Source organism: Anopheles arabiensis, assembly GCF_016920715.1.
Source record: "Anopheles arabiensis isolate DONGOLA chromosome X unlocalized genomic scaffold, AaraD3 X_pericentromeric_contig0022, whole genome shotgun sequence".
NCBI lineage: Eukaryota > Metazoa > Arthropoda > Insecta > Diptera > Culicidae > Anopheles > Anopheles arabiensis.
This window is the reverse complement of record NW_024412100.1, coordinates 72,501-80,000: the sequence shown is the minus strand read 5'-3', so window position 1 is coordinate 80,000 and position 7,500 is coordinate 72,501. Positions and strand designations below refer to the sequence as shown.

The following is a 7,500-nucleotide window of genomic DNA, read 5'->3' as shown; positions in this document are numbered from 1 at the left end:
CGGCAGCCATGACAACTTGTCCTGGAGGGTCACACCGAGATAGCGGATCGAGCGGGACGAGGTGACGTCCACGTCGCCTACTCGGACGGTGATCCGCGTCGGGGCTTTGGTGCTGGAAATTACCACCATTTCCGTTTTCGCCGGCGCCAACTCGAGATGGTGTCGAGCCATCCATTCCACAACTGATGTTATTGCCTGTTCTGCAGCAGCTTTCACCGTGTCTGGGGTTGTGCCTGGGACCAGCAGCACCAGGTCGTCGGCATACCCCAGGATCTCCGCATCGGTGGCAGGGCGATGTCCAACACACCGTCGTACATCGTGTTCCACAGGGTGGGGCTCAAGATAGACCCCTGTGGTACCCCTGCCGTGACGGACCGCACTACCGGGCCATCAGAGGTTTCATACACCAGCTCCCGGTCCTGGAAATAGCTGTGTATGATACGTTGGAGGCCGGCGGGAACACCTTTCGCCTGCAGCGCAGTGGCGATGGCCTGCCAACTGGCTGTGTTAAACGCGTTCCTCACATCTAGCGCAGCAACTAGGAGGAACCGTTTGTCGCGTCGGTTCGTGCGACCAAACGACATCGCACGCTGGCCGGCCTCAACAACCCTCTGAATAGCGCCGATGGTCGAGCGCCCTCTGCGGAAACCATACTGCCGGTCCGACAGTCGCGGTGAATCTGGATCTTCTAGATGCTCGTGCAGCCTGTTTAGTATCAAGCGCTCAAGCACCTTGCCCAGTGCATCCAACATGCACAAGGGCCGGTACGAGCTACTCACTCCTGGGGGTTTTCCTGGCTTCAGGATGAGTACGAGGCGCTGCCTCTTCCACGCTGCAGGAAACGTGCCGTTAACGAGGCAGTCCTGGTACAGCGCTGTGAAAACCCCCGTGTGCTCGAGAATGGCTGCTTTCACCGCCGCATTCGGGATACCGTCGAGTCCCGGGCCTTTTATTGGCCATGCGGCGTGCGATGAGTTTAAGCTCATCGTCCGAGACATCTGCTACTGCTCCAGACTGCTCCTCTCCCTCGATGGTAGCCGCTTCTGGCCAGACGAGGGGCGGGTGCTGGGGAAGAGATCGGACACGATGTGTTCGAGCCTGTCCCGCTCCGTCTCGGGTGGCGTCCGTCCACCACGGAGGTGGGACAGAACGACGAGATATCCGGCTCCGAACACATTCTCCTCGGCGATATCGATCAGCTCCTGGAACGAATTCCTCTTGCTGGCCTTTATCGCCTTCCCCAGCTCCGCCCTCGCTGATCGATGTTCTGCTGCGGCGATGCTCCGTTCCTGCAGGTCACTGGTCTGCTGCATCCGATCACGGGCGCGTTCACAGTTCTCTCGCAGCAGCCTGAGCAGCGGCGTCCACCAGAACAGGTCACGATGGGGGTCACTGTGCGACGTTGTGACCCGCTGCATCGTCTTGTCACACGCGGCGAGCATGATCTCAACCATGCGTTCGTGACTTACCGCCCGTTCTGAGAACCGCTCGTCTAGCAGCGTCGAAAGGAAGGCTCGCTGCGAGAACTGCGTCGCCTTGTAACGCCGACCCGCATGTCGAATGCGCCCCTGGTGTCTCCTCCGTGGTGATGGTGAAGGCTCGTTTGCGACGGGGACTGTGGTGCCAACAGTGTACGTGATGTACCGGTGGTCGGAGTACGAGTACTCACTGCACACGTTCCACGTTCCCGGCTGCGCGATGGTTGGTGTCGCAAACGCCACGTCCACGATGCTCGCTGTTGCCGCTCCATTGCCGTCGAAGGTGCTCGTCGTGCCCTGATTTAGCACAACCAGGTCTAGCTGCTGTATGGCACTGAGCAGTTTTTCCCCTGTCGCTGTTACGCTCGCTTCCCCATTCCACGTGCCAGGCGTTGAAGTCGCCGGCAATGACGACCTGTGGATGGGAAGTCGCTTCGAGCTGAACTGCTTCAATGAAGCGCTCGAACTCGTCGGTGGGTTGACGAGGTGGAGCGTAACAGCTGAGGAAAGTGGTGCCGCCGATCTCGGCAGCGACGAGTCCCGGTGTGTTGCTGCACCAAATCCTCTGGAGAGGAAGAGTCCCAGTAGCGACGATGGCAACCTTCTTCGAGCAGTCGAAAGCCCATCGACCGTTGTTGGCAGGCGGTCGATACAGCTCCGACAGCAGCAGCACGTCCACTTTCTTCTCTCGGGCAGTTTGGAGGGCAATGTCCTGGGCCCTCTCTCCTCTGCCCAAGTTCACCTGCATTACTCGCAGTTGTGGGGTCATTGCAAGGCCGACCGGGCGCAGTCGGGGTGTCCAATTGCGTGTGGACCACCGCACTTGAGGCACTTTGGTTGAGAAGTGCATGCCTTTGCCATGTGCCCCACAACGCCGCAGCGTATGCACATGTTTTGCCGATCGTCGGGTGAACGGCAGTCATGGGCCCGATGACCCAGCTCGAGGCAGCGATAGCAGCGCACACGCTCGAGGGGTCGGCGGCGCGGCTCTGACTTTGCTGACGCAAAAGCCCAGCTTGATCTTTGTGCCGTCGAGTTCGCTCACGAACTTTGCAGGCAATCGCACGTACGCCCGCTGGGTGCCATCGGCCATCTGTGTCATTGTGGTCGACACAATTCCCGCTCCCGACTCGAACTTGCTGTCAAGCAGCGAAGTGAGGTCGTCCTCTCGGGCTAGCGGGTCGACGTCATGTATGACCACTGACGCCATTTCTGTAACGTGCCGGCACACTCCAGCACTGCCCACGATGGCACGAACCTGCTGCAGCATATACTGCGCATTCGCCTTGCGGCTGAGCGTGAGTCGCAGCAACGCCTTACTGGTGCGGCGGCCCAGGACGACGTGGTCCTTAAGCGGCTTGTACCGCTCGTCAGTCTTAACTGCCGTTTGCACAAGCAGCAGAAGGCTCTCCCAGTCCTGACCTTCGTTGGGCGAAACCTCAATAAGCTCGGGCTTGGCCGGCTTTCGCTGCTGTGATCGCTGCTGCTGTTGACGCTGTTGTTGCGGACGCTGTTGCTGCAGACGCTGTTGCTGCTGCTGCTGCTGCGGCTGCTGCTGCGAGCGCTGCTGCTGCTGCTGCGATCGCTGCTGCTGCTGTCGTTGCTGCCGGAGCTGTGGTGGGACATAACGCTCATCTTGCTGCTGCTGCTGCTGCTGCTGGTGCTGCTGCTGCTGGTGCTGCTGCTGCGGTTGGCGTTGCCGCTGGGACGGGCGGCCTCTTACCACCGTTGTCCAGAGCTGCTGCTGCGGCTGCTGCTGCTGTTGTTGCTGTGGCTGCTGCTGTTGCTGCTGTTGCTGCTGTAGTCGTGGAGGAAGCTGCTGCTGCCTCTGTTCGCGTTGAAGCAAACTTTGCAGCGACTGCTGCTGCTGTTGCTGTTGCTGCAGCTGCTGCTGACGCTGCTGTTGACGCTGCTGCTGACGATGCTGCTGCTGTTGGCGCTGCTGCTGCTGCTGCTGCTGCTGCTGCTGCTGCTGCTGCTGCTGACGTTGCCGCTGCTGCTGCTGCTGCTGCTGCTGCTGCTGCTGCTGCTGCTGCTGCTGCTGCTGCTGCTGCTGCTGCTGACGTTGCTGCTGCTGCTGCTGCTGCTGACGCTGCTGCTGCCGCTGCTGCTGCTGCTGCTGCTGCTGCTGCTGCTGCTGCTGCTGCTGCTGCTGCTGCTGCTGCTGCTGCTGCTGCTGCTGCCATTCTCGCTCTCGCCGCCTCAGCCGCTGCTGACAGGGATAACTGGCTTGTGGCCGCCAAGCGTTCATAGCGACGTGGCTTTTTGATCCTTCGATGTCGGCTCTTCCTATCATTGTGAAGCAAAATTCACCAAGCGTAGGATTGTTCACCCTTTCAAGGGAACGTGAGCTGGGTTTAGACCGTCGTGAGACAGGTTAGTTTTACCCTACTGGTGTGTGCTTATAGTCGCTATCTTAACGGAATTCCTGTGCAGTACGAGAGGAACCACAGGTACGGACCACTGGCTCAATACTAGTCCGACCGGACTTTGGTATGACGCTACGTCCGCTGGATTATGCCTGAACGCCTCTAAGGTCGTAGCCAATCCGAGCTGATAGCGCTTCTCAAACCCATTAGGTGTTCGGAAGCTAGCGGGCCTAACAACCCTCTGAGATCCGTTGGAGTCTGCGTCTGCAGCCCGGCGTCTCATCCCGCTATACCTAGGCCGCAATGAGTGGAGTTCGCTGCACGTGTTAGTACCGTAACTGGGAACGCCGTTGGCTTGAGCTCTGCCCAACGTGGATATACCTAGTTTCGACACCTATCAACCGCCCGCAAACGACGGGACTTCAGGCTGGGAGCTGCGAGTTGTAGAGATGCGTTCGCATCGATCCTCTCAGGCGACCCATGCTTGGTGGTTTGTCCGTGTGCCCCTTCCTCGATGTGCGCAAGCTCGTCTTGGTCTGGGGACCACGTCGACACAGGGGATACTCTTGTGAGAGCATGAGTGTACTAAGTTGAGTGTAGCAAGGGAACGCGTGCCCTTCCTCGTTGGCGTAACTAACCATCTTGGTCTGGGGACCGTGGTACCGTGCTCTGGTGAAGCTTGGTGCGTGCTCCTTCCTTGTCAGACGAGTGACTTGACCTGGTCTGGAGACCGTTCCTTTATACTAGTGGACAAGAGTTGGCTTCTTCCGTGTCAGACGAGTGACTTGACATAGGATGGAGAAGGACACTTAACACTAATGAGCTTGTCGGCGTGCCTCGTTCTCGACTTGATTGTCTTGATGTGAGGACCGTGCGGACCACACCAGTAAGCTTACACATGCTCGTTACAAGTTGTATAAGTTGACCCGTTTGGCCCGGTTGCCTTGCACATGATGGTGTTGACCATGTTCGGTTAACAGGTCGTGTGTCGAGGTGGTCGGCCTTGGTAGTAGGATGTCTTGTGCATGTGACGTGTTGACCTGGTTTGGTCGGTGTGTCGTCGTGTACGAGATGACCTACTTACCCGTTAGTTTTCCAAGTTGTATTATGTGTTGACTTAGTTGACGTGTCATGTGCTTGGATGATTAGCGTACGGGTCATGTATGGTGCGCTTGCTTCAGTTGAAGGGATGTACTAGTACAGTTGTATTAATCGTTTATTTCACGATCTGGTCTTTTGGCTGGATCGTGAAAAAAACGCTAAGTCCCAAATCCTGAACTCGAGAAGAAAGCGCCAATGACAACGTTTTTGACTGGAGCTCCCTAGCATTCGGCTTTTTTCTACTTTGAAGGGATGCACTGTTGTATGAATTGTTTATTCACGAACTGGTCGTTTGATTGGATCGTGAAAAAAAAACGCTCAGTCCCAAATCCTGAACTCGACAGGAAAGCGCTGATTGCAAACATTTTGACTGGAAGTCCCTTGAAAATGGCGTTTTCGTTATTGGCATTATGTTGCACGTTTATTGTGGCTAGAACATTAATTATTCACAAAATGGCACCAAAGCTTGGCAAAAGTCGCGAAACACTCCTATCTCGACGCACCAGCAATCGCAACTTGATGCAAAATAAATTGCACGAGCTAATGATACTTGTACCATGCACAGTACACCGTACCAAAATATACCCCTGAAAGTGTGCAATTTGGTGCTACCCTAGGGAATATGTATGGAGAAGCCTAGCTACGTGTGTCGCACGTTCCAAGTTGCATGGACGTCGAACAGAGGCATGCAAAAGCACCTATCTAGGGAATTACTCTACGTTCTAGTAGCAAGTGCGATTTTCCGGTCCAGCACGGCAGTACGCCTGCACGCATACACTCCATGTACCAAAAATGTACCAACCTAGGCGTTGCTCAGTAGCTTTTGGCGGCACATAGAAAAAGTATTCGAGTTCAGATTTTTGGGACTTAGCGTATTTTTTAAAACTAATAACGAAAATTAAATTTTAAATCGGTAAACGGCTAGGAGTTGCTCAGTAGCTTTTTGCGCAACGTGGCAAAAGTATTCGAGTTCAGATTTCTAGGACGTAGCGTATTTTTCAATCATAATAAACCGAATCAAACATAACAATGATGAAACTTACACCATGTCCCAAGGTTGTGCACAAAACGTAACGATAAAGTGCTGGCGAAGTTAGAGGTGCACCAAAATTGTGTACCGATCAGGGAAAGTACTCTACGTTCCTATGATTTGGGTGAAAAGTGTTATTTAACTGCTGGTTAGAATAGACAGTTGCTTATCATACACATCGCAAACGAACACCCCTTAGTGAGCATTAGCAAAAGTCAATTGCACAAAGCAAATGCAATACAAACTGATCAAGTACATTAAAGAACGCTACGTAGCAGGACTTCTTTCCAAGAATGGTGTCCGCAACGGGAGGGCAAGCGTCCTTCCCAGGTTTTCCTAGTAAACCTTGTATGGTAAACATACCCAAGCGTGTCTGTAAGCACGCAACGAAAGTCACGAACGGGCACATACCTAGGGAATGTACTCTACGTACTTGGACTTTTGTCCAAGAATGGTGTCCGCGACGGTCGGGCACTGCGACGCAATAACCAAATCCTAGGATTGTAACTTTAGTGTGCACAAACATAAACATTAACGCGTTCGCTCGGGCTGCGCCGTCCGTGTTGAACACAAATGTGGGTGATTATATGCGTGGAGGGACAAAAACATACGAGGAGGAGACAGTTTTCTGCACGATGTGCACAGAGCTCATTTCGTCGTCCCGGGCGAATGGAAAAACACAAACATCGCGAGTATCGTTCTAGGTTTCTGTCTATAAAAGGGCAGGCCAAAAGGTGACCGGTTGAGATAAGCATTTTAAGCATACAAACACTTTATTGGAACTTTTGATACAAAACAAGGTACGTACATGTAGGTTGTACCAACATGGACATCTATGAACGCGTACGCTCGGGCTGCGCCCTCCGTCTTGTACTTTCCCTGATCGGTACACAGTTTTGGTGCACTGCTATTCCGACCGGCAACTTGTACCAACATATACATCCATGAACGCGTACGTAGTGTACTTTCCCTGATCGGTACACACTGTTGGTGCACGGCATAAGAAAAGAGCTAAAATGGTCAAACTCAATCCATTTCAACAATAGATAGTCGATAGTAGCTGTGCCGATGAAGTAGGGCACGATGCAAGTTAATGTTGTTTAATGAATAACATGTCCGCCATACATTTCAGTACAAAATTGCTCGGTCAGACCTACAAAGTGCTATATCTCGAATACGAGGCGTCGGACTGGGGGTTGTAGAACAATTTTAAGTTCGTCTAATGATTCTACATCCGATTCTGGATAGCGGTTTTTGACCACTTTTCAATATTTTGTGACACCCCGAACCTAGGGCAGCTCCCTAGCTTTTTTCAAAAATGTGCACCGATCGGGCCGGAGAGCTCGTGTGGCTCAAAACATGTTTTTCGCTAAAACACCTCAAAACGTGTCGAGAACGCACCCTAGCTCTTGTTTTTCAAAAGTTATGGCCATTTAAAGTGAGGTGGTTTTTGCTTCAAAATAGCTATTTTACCCGTCCCTATGGCCATGCTTTAAATTTTCACGAAAATGCCAGGTCAGAC

At 53.6% G+C, this 7,500-nt stretch overlaps 1 pseudogene; it reads left to right on the top strand.

Moving 5' to 3' along the window:
• LOC120907845 overlaps window positions 1-4,344 on the top strand; it is a 9,300-nt pseudogene extending 4,956 nt beyond the window's left edge.
• Window positions 4,345-7,500: the final 3,156 nt, after the last annotated feature.